This window comes from Urtica dioica, unplaced genomic scaffold, assembly GCF_054948205.1.
Source record: "Urtica dioica subsp. dioica isolate 48M unplaced genomic scaffold, U.dioica_male_clone48M_v1_H2 Urtica_dioica_male_H2_contig_19, whole genome shotgun sequence".
Lineage (NCBI taxonomy): Eukaryota > Viridiplantae > Streptophyta > Magnoliopsida > Rosales > Urticaceae > Urtica > Urtica dioica.
The window spans coordinates 60,001-73,022 of NW_028297221.1; the positions used below are offsets into that span (position 1 = coordinate 60,001).

Sequence of the window (13,022 nt, forward strand, 5' to 3'; positions counted from 1 at the left end):
CCAAATGAATTGGCTTATTCGAAAAAAACCTTGTTCTTTGGAAGATCTATCTCGTGTCTGGTACTGCATGGTTCCACCCTGCAAGAACTCCGAATCATTCTCTTGAAGCCCATCCTCTTCATCATAAATAATCCGCTTGCCCCGAAATGACCTGGCCCAATAGGGAAATCCCAATTCATTGGGGCTTTCTATTTGATTGTATCGAAAGCCCCAAGGGCGCCATATTCTAGGAGCCCAAACTATGTGATTGAATAAATCCTCCTCTATCCGTTGCGGGTCGAGGACTCCTTCTTCAAACTCCGATTTGTATTGTTCGTAGAGAAATCTCTGATCAACGATAGACCAAGATCCATTTTGCATAATATCTAAGGGATTCCTTGCTTCGGGCCGAAGAAGCAATGTCACTCGATCATTATCAAACTGGCTGCAATCTTTTTCTGTCCGTGAGGATCCCACCAGAGTGCCTTCTACTTCTAATAGGCCATGAACTAGATCAGAATCATTCTCAACGAGTCCATAAGAAGTGATCCCGTTTTTTTCATCGAGTTCGGGTAGAGACCAAAGGTCTTGAGCGACCGATCCGGCCGAACAACTCAAAAGATAAAGAAGTATCGTTAATTTCTTCATGCTCGTTCCAAGTTCGAGGTACCATTTGTACAAATAAGAATCCCCTTCGTTACATGATTTCTTCTTCATATAGATAGATATAGGATCTATGGAGCAATTACTTAGAAGTACATTTTGTGCAACAGCCCTTCCTATCTGATAGAACAGGATCCCATGATCCTGAACCGATCTTACCTGGGATCGCAAATCCCAAGTTTGTCTATGAAGAGCAGATCTAATTAGATTAGTGTCTATAATTGATTTCTTCTGTGTAATACTAATCGATAGGGCCTCATCGGTAAGTGATGCAAGATCTCGTACATTGGAACCCATGGTTATGGCCTCGAATCCATTAGTAAGGAACATTTTCTTTTCCAAGCGAAATCCCCTAGTATATGAAAGAGTGAAAAAGTGCTTTCGTTGTTGTGGAATAAGAAGCCTTCGTAGCTTAATGCATGTATTTAATTTATTCGGAGCTATTAGAGCGGGATCCACTTTTTGGGGAATATGAGTCGAAGCAATAACAAGAATATTTCTATTGGAACATCTTTCACAATCCCTGGAGAGATAGTTCAGTAATAGACCGAGGGATAAATAATTCGACTCATTCACATCCAGATCATGAATGTTTGGAATCCATATTATGCAAGGAGACATTGCTTTTGCTAATTCGAATTGAAGGGTGATATAAAAACGGTCTATTTCCGGCATCATATCCATAGTTAGCGCATTCATCATAGTTAGAAGCTCCAGCTTCGTATCAAGGTCCCGGTCGATATCGTCACTATCATCAATATCGTCACTATCATCAATAAGAAAGCCCTTAGGCTTGTTATCCAGGAACTTGTTCAGAAATACTGTAATGAAAGGAACATAGGAGTTTGTCGCTAGGTATTTGACCAAATAGGATCGTCCAGTTCCTATAGAACCTATCACTAAAATACCCCTAGAGAGGGCTAAGCGGAGCGAAAAAGGTTTTCCATGAGATGGGAAATGAAAACTATTAGCCCCACAGGAGATTTGTGAATAAGTGATTTTCTGATAATGAGCAAGGAATATCCGTCTTTCTGCTAAACAGGATGTATTGAACTCATAATTCATTAGATACTTTTTATGAATGTCAACTAAGTATCGTAAGTAAATTGCTCCCGGTTGTTCAATCATTTGATAACCAGAGTCATTCTTTGCTAAATGATCATTATGAGTCAGACTCAATAGAATTTGATCAATCCTTTTTTCTGTCGTTAAGGCGGAGAACTGAACCAAGAATTCTCTGTCTTTATCATCAATCGAATCACTGTTCGAGACCCAGGATTCTATTTTATCATCAATCCAATCACCGTTCACCTTTTTTCTTTTTCTTATCAATGAATAGGTCTCTTTACTTGTATGACTTAGATGTCTCGTATTTCTGGAAAAAGCGATTCGATTGATGGGATTTGGTATGATACTTATGAAATCGATCATATCGATGAGATTGATATTCAAATATTTATTCTTAGAACGTATTGATTTGACCCCATAAGTGGGACCGCCACCCCCTAGCATGTTGCCCCCAGAAGCAGAACCCCGTATTTCTTCTAGAGAATCTCCTAATTGTTCCCGAGCAACTAGAAAGAGATTCTTTAACCAGAAAGAATTCAGTTCAGATGTATCAGATGTAGGATACCTATCCAGAAGTTTTCGCAACTCAATCATGTATGATGGAATCATCAAAGATTTGACCCTTTCGAACTCTGTCTGTAACTCACTATAGGCTGGAGAAACAAAAAGAAGATGTGTACGAACGAGATATCCAGCAACAAGAAAAAGGAAAAGGATTGAATAGAGGAACTCCCGAACATTTGGCGATCTCAGATGTGTCGATATCAATGGCGACTCATTATTTCGATGAAATATTTCTTTGGACAGAAGAAGATTATGTAAACACTTACTCGAAATCTCACTTATCAGATTCCATTGTGGAAGATACAATTTTTTATGAAGAATTTGCCATGATATATCTAATCCATGCATAATATCATGAAAAACAGATACAAATTTTTGGCTGCTACTTAGTATCGGCAATAGGCCTGAAAAAGTATCTAAAAATATCAAATTTAGATATTTGTATCCTGTCGAAGTAAGGAACCATGGCATATATGTTTGGAATATATTCCAGTTTGAGAGAGTTGAAAAAGCACCATCTCGTTGAAAGTTTCTATACATCCGCCCTTTCTCAAGGCATTTCTTTAGACAAAGACCCCGTTTTTTCCTCTTTTCGGATGGTAAATATTTATCAGAACATGGAGTGTGAATCAAACCCATGTTTGAATTGAAATTGAGATACTGATGCAAGTTCTTCCCTTCTGAATCAGACAGATTCATATCTGAAAGAGGTTGACAATAAGTTCTTTCAAAATTGAATATTTGTCCCTCTGTTAGAAGTGTTCCAGAAATCTCTGCGATCGAGTAAATAGCTCTACGAACGAATGGATCGGATCGAATTGGAAAATGGAAAGATTTGTACAAGTTATACCTTTCGTCACCTTTTTGTGGAAAATCGTTAAGTATGAATATGTTAGACACCTGTAACTCGATTGGTGAAACAGTATCTCTATCCAAAAAAGCATATTTTTTTTTACCGCCGCGAAAAGAAACTATTTTGTTGCGAATGAACAAGATATTGAGGAATTGTCCATACGTATAATCAGAATTTTTGATACGGGCCTTTTCCACATAAAAAGGGAATCCTTTGTTACAATAGAAGCAGAAGTGATGTGGATTATTCAAGAATCGAAGTCGATTTGCTTTATAAAAAGAAGATATCAATGAGCTTCTATGAAATGGTTTCACGGGATTCAGCCAATTGTCTTGATCGTGGGATATCATTGAGAAATAGGAATCTGCGTTATCAAAAGATTTCCTGTGATTATTTCTAGTATGGAATGAGTCAATCATCCACTTTGCTATCTTATTGAACAAAAAAGGTGATATTGTTCCTCCATTGATCAAGAATTGAGATTTTTGGGAAGTATCATGATCATCCAATAAGAAGGGTTTCCATTTTTTCAAATGAACGATTTGAAGACCTATTGATTCTAACAACTGATTGCAGAGTTGATCATTCGGACCTTTCAATTCATAGATGTGGATCTCGGACCTATGAATGGGGATATTCCCGAAACTCACAAAGAAAAAAGGAAGTGAGTTAGACAAAAAGAGAAGAAACTTGGACAAAAAGAAAGCAAGTGACTTAGACAAATCTTTTTTGTCGATAACCTCAGACCAATCAATCGCATATTGATTAATACGTAATCGATCGAACACTACTTGAAAATGGCTCTTCTGCTCAGAAATGAAATGTTCCTGTAAATTCTTGCTCCCATTGGACCATTTGTATCGATATGCATTAGGATCCCGATTCATGGATCTCTCGGTTCGAGAAATAAAAATAAGAGGATCGAACCATTTCTTCTGACTCTTTTTCAAATTTGATAAATGTTGGTTGATCGTATATTTCATTATAGTTATATGATTCAGAGTATCATTTACTATTTGATCCCCTTGAATCCCGTATTCTAAGTTGCGATCGGATCTATTCATTAAAAAGAATCGATTCAATAAATTTCTTATGTACCCATAGGTGCTATATTGGATTTGAATCAGATTTCGGATCAATCTATATTGATTGACCGCCTCCGTTATGTTGGTGCTAGCAAATACCACTGTTTTTGGTTTTGGATCCGCCAAATCATTCCCGCAGGAGGCCCGGACCCATTTTTTTCTGATCCTTCGATAAAAAGATGCATTTTCTTCATAAAAAATAGGAGGTAGAACCAATAAAGATTTCTTTTTCGATTCATCCCTGGAGTCGAATACCTCATTCAAGAATTGTTTTTGATCCAATCTGTAGGAATCAATAGAAAGGGCAAATCCCTTATGATATACCAGATCCGGCTCGGTTATTGATAGAGTGAATAGATCTGCCCTTTCTTGAAATCTATCTTCTGATTCAGAATTGTGGTGTAACGTGTATCCCCCCCTGTTCCGGTCATGGAATAGATGAAATAAATCAAAAAATTTATTTTTGTTCAAGAATGAAATCTTGTTGGAACTGTCCATATCCAGTTGATCCTTCGGGACCATATCACATCCCGGATCTGATGAAATAGGATGAATTGAGACGGTATTTTGTAAATACGTAATTATCTTGAATATATTAACTATTTCTTTATTTTCCGATCGCCTGGAAGGTACAAAAGAAACATCTTGTTCTTTCTTCAAGAATTTCTGATCTCTAGTGGACCTCTCAGTAGGATTCGAACCCAGATGAAGCTCTGACCATCTGTCAGAGAAAAAAGAACGAATGGATCTTGTAGGATTCCCAATAAATTCTTCGATTTCTTCCGGAAGCAGATGATTATTCATCTGCTTCTCACGTTCCGTGAATAGCCGGGACATTGAGGAATATCCAGAAAGGCATTTAGGGAATCGGTATGATTCTATCTCTGTTCGTTCCGTTTGAAGCAAGGAAGGATCCCAAAGAATCGATCTTTCTTTTAGTTGTTGAATCTCTCTTTGATTGATCAATGTGTGATATTCTGAATCCTCATTACTAATGGAATCAAAATGATCTCTGGGTCGATCAGAAGATCCTTTCAATTGGCTATAATCCATTACTTGAACGAAACTAGATCTTGTGGAATCATATTGAATATTTGACGATACATTCCGTACCTTGCTAAAAAACCGATCCTTGTTTTCCAACCACACATTGTCTAACCAAACCCAATTCTCTCTCGATATGTTCCTCAAAAAATCCGATTCGTGCGGATTCTTCCCCCAACTAAAGAAGAGATCTTGGCGTAATTTCCACATATGAAATTGAGCACAATTTTGCAAAGAGAGAGCCCACTTGTTTCTCGAGAAGAGGTGGGAAACATGCTCTATATCATTTGATTGAATAGTTGACCCAGCTCCTTGTTGTTTGAAGAAACCCTCTGCTTCAATTGCTTTTTTTTCACGAAAAGCAAACATGAGATAACAAATCCAGTCTTTCACTAAGATTTCGAATAGCTGTCCCGAATTCAAGTTGATTATGTTTTGCCTCTTCCTCGGAGAAAGACGATCAAACAATTCCCAATCATGGTCCTTGCGGATCGGATCATCCATATAATATACAAAAAGAAACTCCAGATATTTGATATCTTTCTCTTTGAATGAGATCTCAATTCCAGTGACGGTTTCATTAGATATCTTACAACTAGAATCCCTCTTTTTTCCGAGCCAATTCCTCCACCATCGCGAGCCCCAGTTAGATTCAGGCATGATACACTTTTTAGTTATTGGGAGAACCCAAGTACTCTCTTTTGGATCCAGGAAACAGCTCTCAGAGATCTTTTTTCCTTTTGGAAGATACAGGAGCGAAACAATTAACCTATTGATATTGGAAGACCCAAAAGATTCTTCCAATGTATCATTTCTGGGTCCAATGAAATTCATAGGTATAGGAAGAAGTCCTGTCAAATAGAGATTTTTTCTTTCGAACATCTTTCGATTGTTAATACGATATATAAGGACCGCTACTACAAATAGTAGTACACCCTTGATCGTGAAATATCGATTCCTTGTTGAACTCTGTAAATGTGAATTGCGTGAAAGTAGGATACTCCAAATTCGGGAGTCCAAGAGTTTTATAAAACGTTCTTGATGGAAAAAAATGTGAATGAAAGATACCACTGAATTCAATTGGGTCCATGAATCTAAGAAATAGTGAGAATTCTTGATTTCTCTCAATTCGAAAATCCAGGATTTGAATTGATGTCCTTTCATTAAGATTAAGTCCTCCTAAATTGCATTGATTTACCCTAAAGATTTCATTTCAATTGGAATTTGGTTATTCACCATGTACGAGGATCCCCGCTAAGCATCCATGGCTGAATGGTTAAAGCGCCCAACTCATAATTGGCGAATTCGTAGGTTCAATTCCTACTGGATGCATGCCAATGGGACCCTCCAATATAATAAGTCTATTGGAATTGGCTCTGTATCAATGAAATCTCATCATCCATACATAACGAATTGGTGTGGTATATTCATATCATAACATATGAACAGTAAGACCTAACAGTCTTATTGAGACTAGAACTCATAGGGAAGAAAATTTATGGATGGAATCAAATATTTCGTAGTTACAGACAAAAGTATTCGGTTATTGCTGAAAAATCAATATACTTTTAATGTCGAATCAGGATCAACTAGGACAGAAATAAAGCATTGGGTCGAACTCTTCTTTGGTGTCAAGGTAATAGCTATGAATAGTCATCGACTCCCGGGAAAGGGGGGACCTTTTATGGGACATACAATGCATTACAGGCGTATGATGATTACGCTTCAACCGGGTTATTATATTCCACCTTTTAGAACGAAAGGAACTTAAATCAAATGAAATCCAATCCACGAAATAATTTGATCTATGGACAGCATCGTTGTGCTAAAGGTCGTAATGCCAGAGGAATCATTACCGCAGGGCATAGAGGGGGAGGTCATAAGCGTCTATACCGTAAAATCGATTTTCGACGGAATGAAAAAGACATATATGGTAAAATCGTAACTATAGAATACGACCCTAATCGAAATGCATACATCTGTCTCATACACTATGGGGGTGGTGAGAAAAGATATATTTTACATCCCAGAGGGGCTCTAATTGGAGATACCATTGTTTCTGGTACAGAAGTTCCTATAAAAATGGGAAATGCCCTACCTTTGACCGATATGCCCTTAGGCACGGCCATACATAACATAGAAATCACACTTGGAAAGGGTGGACAATTAGCTAGAGCAGCAGGTGCTGTAGCGAAACTGATTGCAAAAGAGGGGAAATCGGCCACATTAAAATTACCTTCTGGGGAGGTCCGTTTGATACCCAAAAACTGCTCAGCAACAATCGGACAAGTGGGGAATGTTGGGGTGAACCAGAAAAGTTTGGGTAGAGCCGGATCTAAATGTTGGCTAGGTAAGCGCCCTGTAGTAAGAGGAGTAGTTATGAACCCTGTAGACCATCCCCATGGGGGTGGTGAAGGGAGGGCCTCAATTGGTAGAAAAAAACCCGCAACTCCTTGGGGTTATCCTGCACTTGGAAGAAGAAGTAGAAAAAGAAATAAATATAGTGATAATTTGATTCTTCGTCGCCGTAGTAAATAGGAAAGAAAATAGAATTTGTTTCTTCGTCTTTATAAAAAAAATCGGAGTAATTTATTGTGGCACGTTCACTAAAAAAAAGCCCTTTTGTCGCCAATCATTTATTAAAAAAAATAAATATGCTTAACATAAAAGCGGAAAAAGAAATAATAGTCACATGGTCCCGGGCATCTACCATTATACCGATAATGATAGGACATACTGTTGCGGTTCATAATGGAAAAGAGCATCTGCCTATTTATATAACAGATCGTATGGTAGGTCATAAATTTGGAGAATTTGTAACCACTATTAATTTCCGGGGGCACGCAAAAAATGATAATAAATCGCGCCGTTAATAATTCCTTAATTTTTAGTTTATATAAAAGTATATCGTTCATTAGTTTAGTGAGGAGTGAACCTTATGAAAAATAGCAAAAATAATAAAAAAGGGGTCAATCAATATACAGAAGTGCGCGCTATAGGAAAATATATATCTATGTCCGCTCACAAAGCAAGAAGAGTAATTAATCAGATTCGTGGACGTTCCTATGCAGAAACGCTTATGATACTCGAACTTATGCCGTTTCGAGCATGTTATCCAATTTTAAAATTAATTTATTCTGCAGCAGCAAATGGAAACCACAATATGGGCTTCAACGAAACAAGTTTAATCATTAGTCAAGCTCAAGTCACAGAAGGGAACACTATGAAAAAGTTAAAACCCCGAGCCAGGGGACGGGGTTATCCGATAAAAAGACCCACTTGTCATATAACTATTGTACTTAAAGATTTACAAACAAAAGAATAAATTTTGGATTCTTTAACACAAATATAATAGAAACATATTAACCAAAGATCAAAAACAACATATTATGTTCAAAAAAACCTGTATGAAAAAAAATATAATAAAAAGTACTATACTAAGAACTATACTAAGATGCCGTGATATGTATAGTAATACTAATAGGGGGTTATGGGACAAAAAATAAATCCACTTGTTTTCCGACTTGGCGCAACCCAAAGTCATCGTTCTATTTGGTTTGTACAATCAAAAAAATATTCTGAGGAGTTACAAGAAGATCACAAAATACGAAATTGTATCAAAAATTATGTACAAAAAAATATTAAAATATCTTCAAGTGGTGAGGGAATTGCATGTATAGAGATTCAAAAAAAAACCGACTTGATTCAAGTCATAATCTATATGGGATTCCCAAAGTTATTAATAGAACCTCAAAAAATCGACGAATTACAGATTAATGTCCAAAAAGAACTTAATACTGTGAACAGAAAATTAAACATAGCTATTTCACGAATTTCAAATCCTTATGGGCACCCTACTATTCTTGCAGAATTTATTGCGGGACAATTAAAAAGTAGAGTTTCTTTTCGCAAAGCAATGAAAAAAGCTATTGAATTAACTGAACAGGCAGGCACAAAAGGCATTCAAATACAAATTGCGGGGCGTATCGACGGAAAAGAGATTGCCCGTGTTGAGTGGATCAGGGAAGGTAGAGTGCCTCTACAAACTATTCGTGCTAAAATTGATTACTGTTCCTATACAGTTAGAACTATCTATGGGGCATTAGGTATAAAGATTTGGAGATTTGTAGACGAGTAAAAAATATTATATATTTGATTTCTATTTAGATCAATCGCGTATATATAATAAAAAAAGTTTCTTTCATTCTTTTTTTTGTATGTTAAATTAAAACAAAAAATAAGAATCCTATAAGGTTGGATAAAAGTTACATTAATTATTTTTTTTATAAATGCTATGCTTAGTGTGCGACTCGTTGGTTTTTTTAGGATTGGAGTAAAAAAAAGCCGAGCCCAGAGTCATAGTATTCACTAATAACCAACTCATCCTTTCGCATTATCTGGATATAAGGAATCAGTAGCGATATGATATATTGGTCATATCATTGTAGCAACTGAAATGTTAAAAAAAAAAGAACAAACTATTTGTAGTGAAACTAAAGTATAAAGATAAATGGAAAGCTGATAGAAAGAGAAAAAAATATTACTGATATAGAATTCCAATATGTAAGGTCAACAATTAATTTAATAAATGTAATAAAGCATTAATACTGATTGAGTTTTAATTAACTAAAATTATTATATGTAAGAATAACTAAAGAAACAAAATCAAGAGCCCAGAGTCAATAAAGACTGAGAAGATTGACTCAAGAACAAATGTAATAAAGGGCTCCATTGATTCTAGAATTTAGACCTAACCATTAATAGCGAAGCGATGGGAACGACAGAACCTGTGATTGCATAAGATTCTCTTCCAAACGAATTTTACTGATTCATTGGGTAGGATGGCGGACCAAACTAAAAACCAATTCTTTTATTTTGAAAAAGCATATCATTAATTAATCCTACAACAAAAGTAATGTCATGAACTAATCCTATAAAACTGAACATTAAATAAAGTAAATATTCGCCCGCGAAAATTAGGAAGATTTTTAAATTGTAATTGTAGTCGATCAAATATCTAAAAAAAGGAAAAGTGAATTTCTAATAGATTTATTATCAAAGGCTTGTATAATTTAATATAAAGTTTCCATATATTATTGATTAAATATAAATAGATGTATATTATTTTATAATTATAATTGTTTCATTCGCGAGGAGCTGGATGAGATGAAACTATCATGTCCAGTTCTGTAGTAGAGATGGAAATAATAAATAACCATCAACTATAACCCCAAAAGAACCCGATTTCGTAAACACCATAGAGGAAGAATGAAAGGAATATCTTTTCAAGGTAATCGTATTTGCTTTGGCCGATATGCCCTTCAAGCGCTTGAACCTGCTTGGATCACATCTAGACAAATCGAAGCAGGACGGCGAGGAATGACCCGAAACGCACGCCGTGGCGGAAAAATTTGGGTACGTATATTTCCCGACAAACCAGTTACAGTAAGACCTACAGAAACACGTATGGGTTCAGGAAAAGGATCCCCTGAATATTGGGTAGCTGTCATTAAACCTGGTAGAATACTTTATGAAATGAGCGGAGTACCAGAAAATATAGCCAAAAAAGCTATTTCAATAGCAGCATCAAAAATGCCTATACGAACTCAATTCATTATTTCAGGATAGGGGTGTAGAACCAAACGAAATAGGATCAAAAAAGAGCAATTTTATGTTTTTTTTCTTTTGAATAAACAATATTTATTTTTTTTTACGTCGCTTTTGCATTGAAACAAAAGATAAAAATTATATGATTCAACCTCAACCTCAAACCCAAAAGATAAAAAGTATATGATTCAAGCTCAAACCCATTTGAATGTTGCGGATAACAGCGGAGCCCGAAAATTGATGTGTATTCGAATTATAGGAGCTAGTAATCGACGATATGCTCAAATTGGGGACGTTGTTGTTGCTGTAATCAAGGAAGCAATACCAAATACACCACTCGAAAGATCAGAAGTGATCAGAGCCGTAATTGTCCGTACTTGTAAAGAACTCAAACGTAAAAATGGTATGATAATACGATATGATGACAATGCTGCGGTTGTTATTGATCAAGAAGGAAATCCAAAGGGAACTCGAATTTTTGGGGCAATTGCCCGGGAATTAAGACAGTTAAATTTCACTAAAATAGTTTCATTAGCACCTGAAGTATTATAAGATTAGGACATAATACAGTTTATCGTATTTCAATGAAATTAGTAGATTTAAATTAATTTAGTAGATTGTTTGTATCTCATGTATATGCCTTTAATAATTCATAAATGTTTAACAAATAATTAAAAAAGAACCTGTTGATTATATAAAAATTTTCATAAATGTTTAACAAATAATTAAAAAAGAACCTGTTGATTATATAAAAATGCGGGAACAACTGGGATCTTTGTTTATTATGAGTAAAGACACTATTGATAACTTATTAACCTATATACGAAATACTGACATGAATAAAAAAAGAACAGTTCGAATACCATATACTAAAATCAGCGAAAACATTATTAAAATCCTTTTACGAGAAGGTTTTATTGAAAACATGAGGAAACATCTGGAAAACAACAAATGTTTTTTAGTTTTAACCCTACGACATAGAAAAAATAGGACGGGACAAAATAGAATTATTTTCAATTTAAAACAGATAAGTCGGCCCGGTCTACGAATCTATTCTAACTATCAAGGAATCCCGAGAATTTTAGGCGGAATGGGGATTGTAATTCTTTCTACTTCTCGAGGTATAATGACAGACAGAGAGGCTCGAATAGAAGGAATCGGAGGAGAAATTTTGTGTTATATATGGTAAGCTTTATGCTATCCCAATTAGATTATAAACGAAACTCTCATATTTGTGACACAAGAGAAGAAGTGGGATTACGTCTCCCACATTACTAAATACCCCAATAGACAATTAAAAGAACAAAAACGCGTTGATTACAGTTTAATTTCTGATTTTGATTTTGGAGATACAATATTACTTTCCAACGGTATGCTCGTGATTTGATAATGAAAAGAAGATTCTTAATTATCGTTCAAAACAGATTATACATAATTAATATTTAGATAAATAATACATAACTTGCTGTAAATAGCGTCAAAATTGAGGCCAGTCTTTATGCCTCAACCAGAGATCCTATAATTTATTGACTCTGAAACAATGATGAGAGTGATTAAGAGGTTTTTCGCTATTTCAAGAAATTTATTTTCTTCAAAGAAATTCAGACAATATTAAATTAAGAAACGACAAATATGAAAATACGGGCCTCTGTCCGCAAAATTTGTGAAAAATGTCGACTGATTCGTAGGCGAGGACGAATTATAGTAATTTGTTCCAACCCCAGACATAAACAAAGACAAGGATAATTTTGAGAAGGGGGTACTCGATAAATCTAAAGTACCCAACGTCCAAATAAAAAAAGGAATCTATCCGTTTTGACATTAAATGGATATATCCATACCATATCGCTGACTTAAATTTATGGTATTAAAAAAAAAAGATGTCAAAACCTATACCGAGAATTCGTTCTCGTAAGACTAGACATAATGGACCTATGGGATCACGTAAAAATGGGCGTAAAATACCAAAGGGAGTTATTCATGTTCAAGCAAGCTTCAACAATACTATTGTAACTGTTACAGATGTATGTGGTCGGGTAATTTCTTGGGCCTCTGCCGGTACTTGTGGATTCAAAGGTACAAGAAGAGGGACGCCCTTTGCCGCTCAAACCGCAGCAGGAAATGCTATTCGGACAGTAGTGGATCAAGGTATGCAACGA

General features: G+C 35.7%; 1 non-coding gene across 1 annotated transcript; it reads left to right on the plus strand.

Annotated features, from left to right (window-relative positions):
- Nucleotides 1-6,514: 6,514 nt before the first annotated feature.
- On the plus strand, nucleotides 6,515-6,588 carry TRNAM-CAU (transfer RNA methionine (anticodon CAU)). The gene has a single exon. It is a non-coding gene; the product is annotated as a tRNA-Met (tRNA).
- Nucleotides 6,589-13,022: the final 6,434 nt, after the last annotated feature.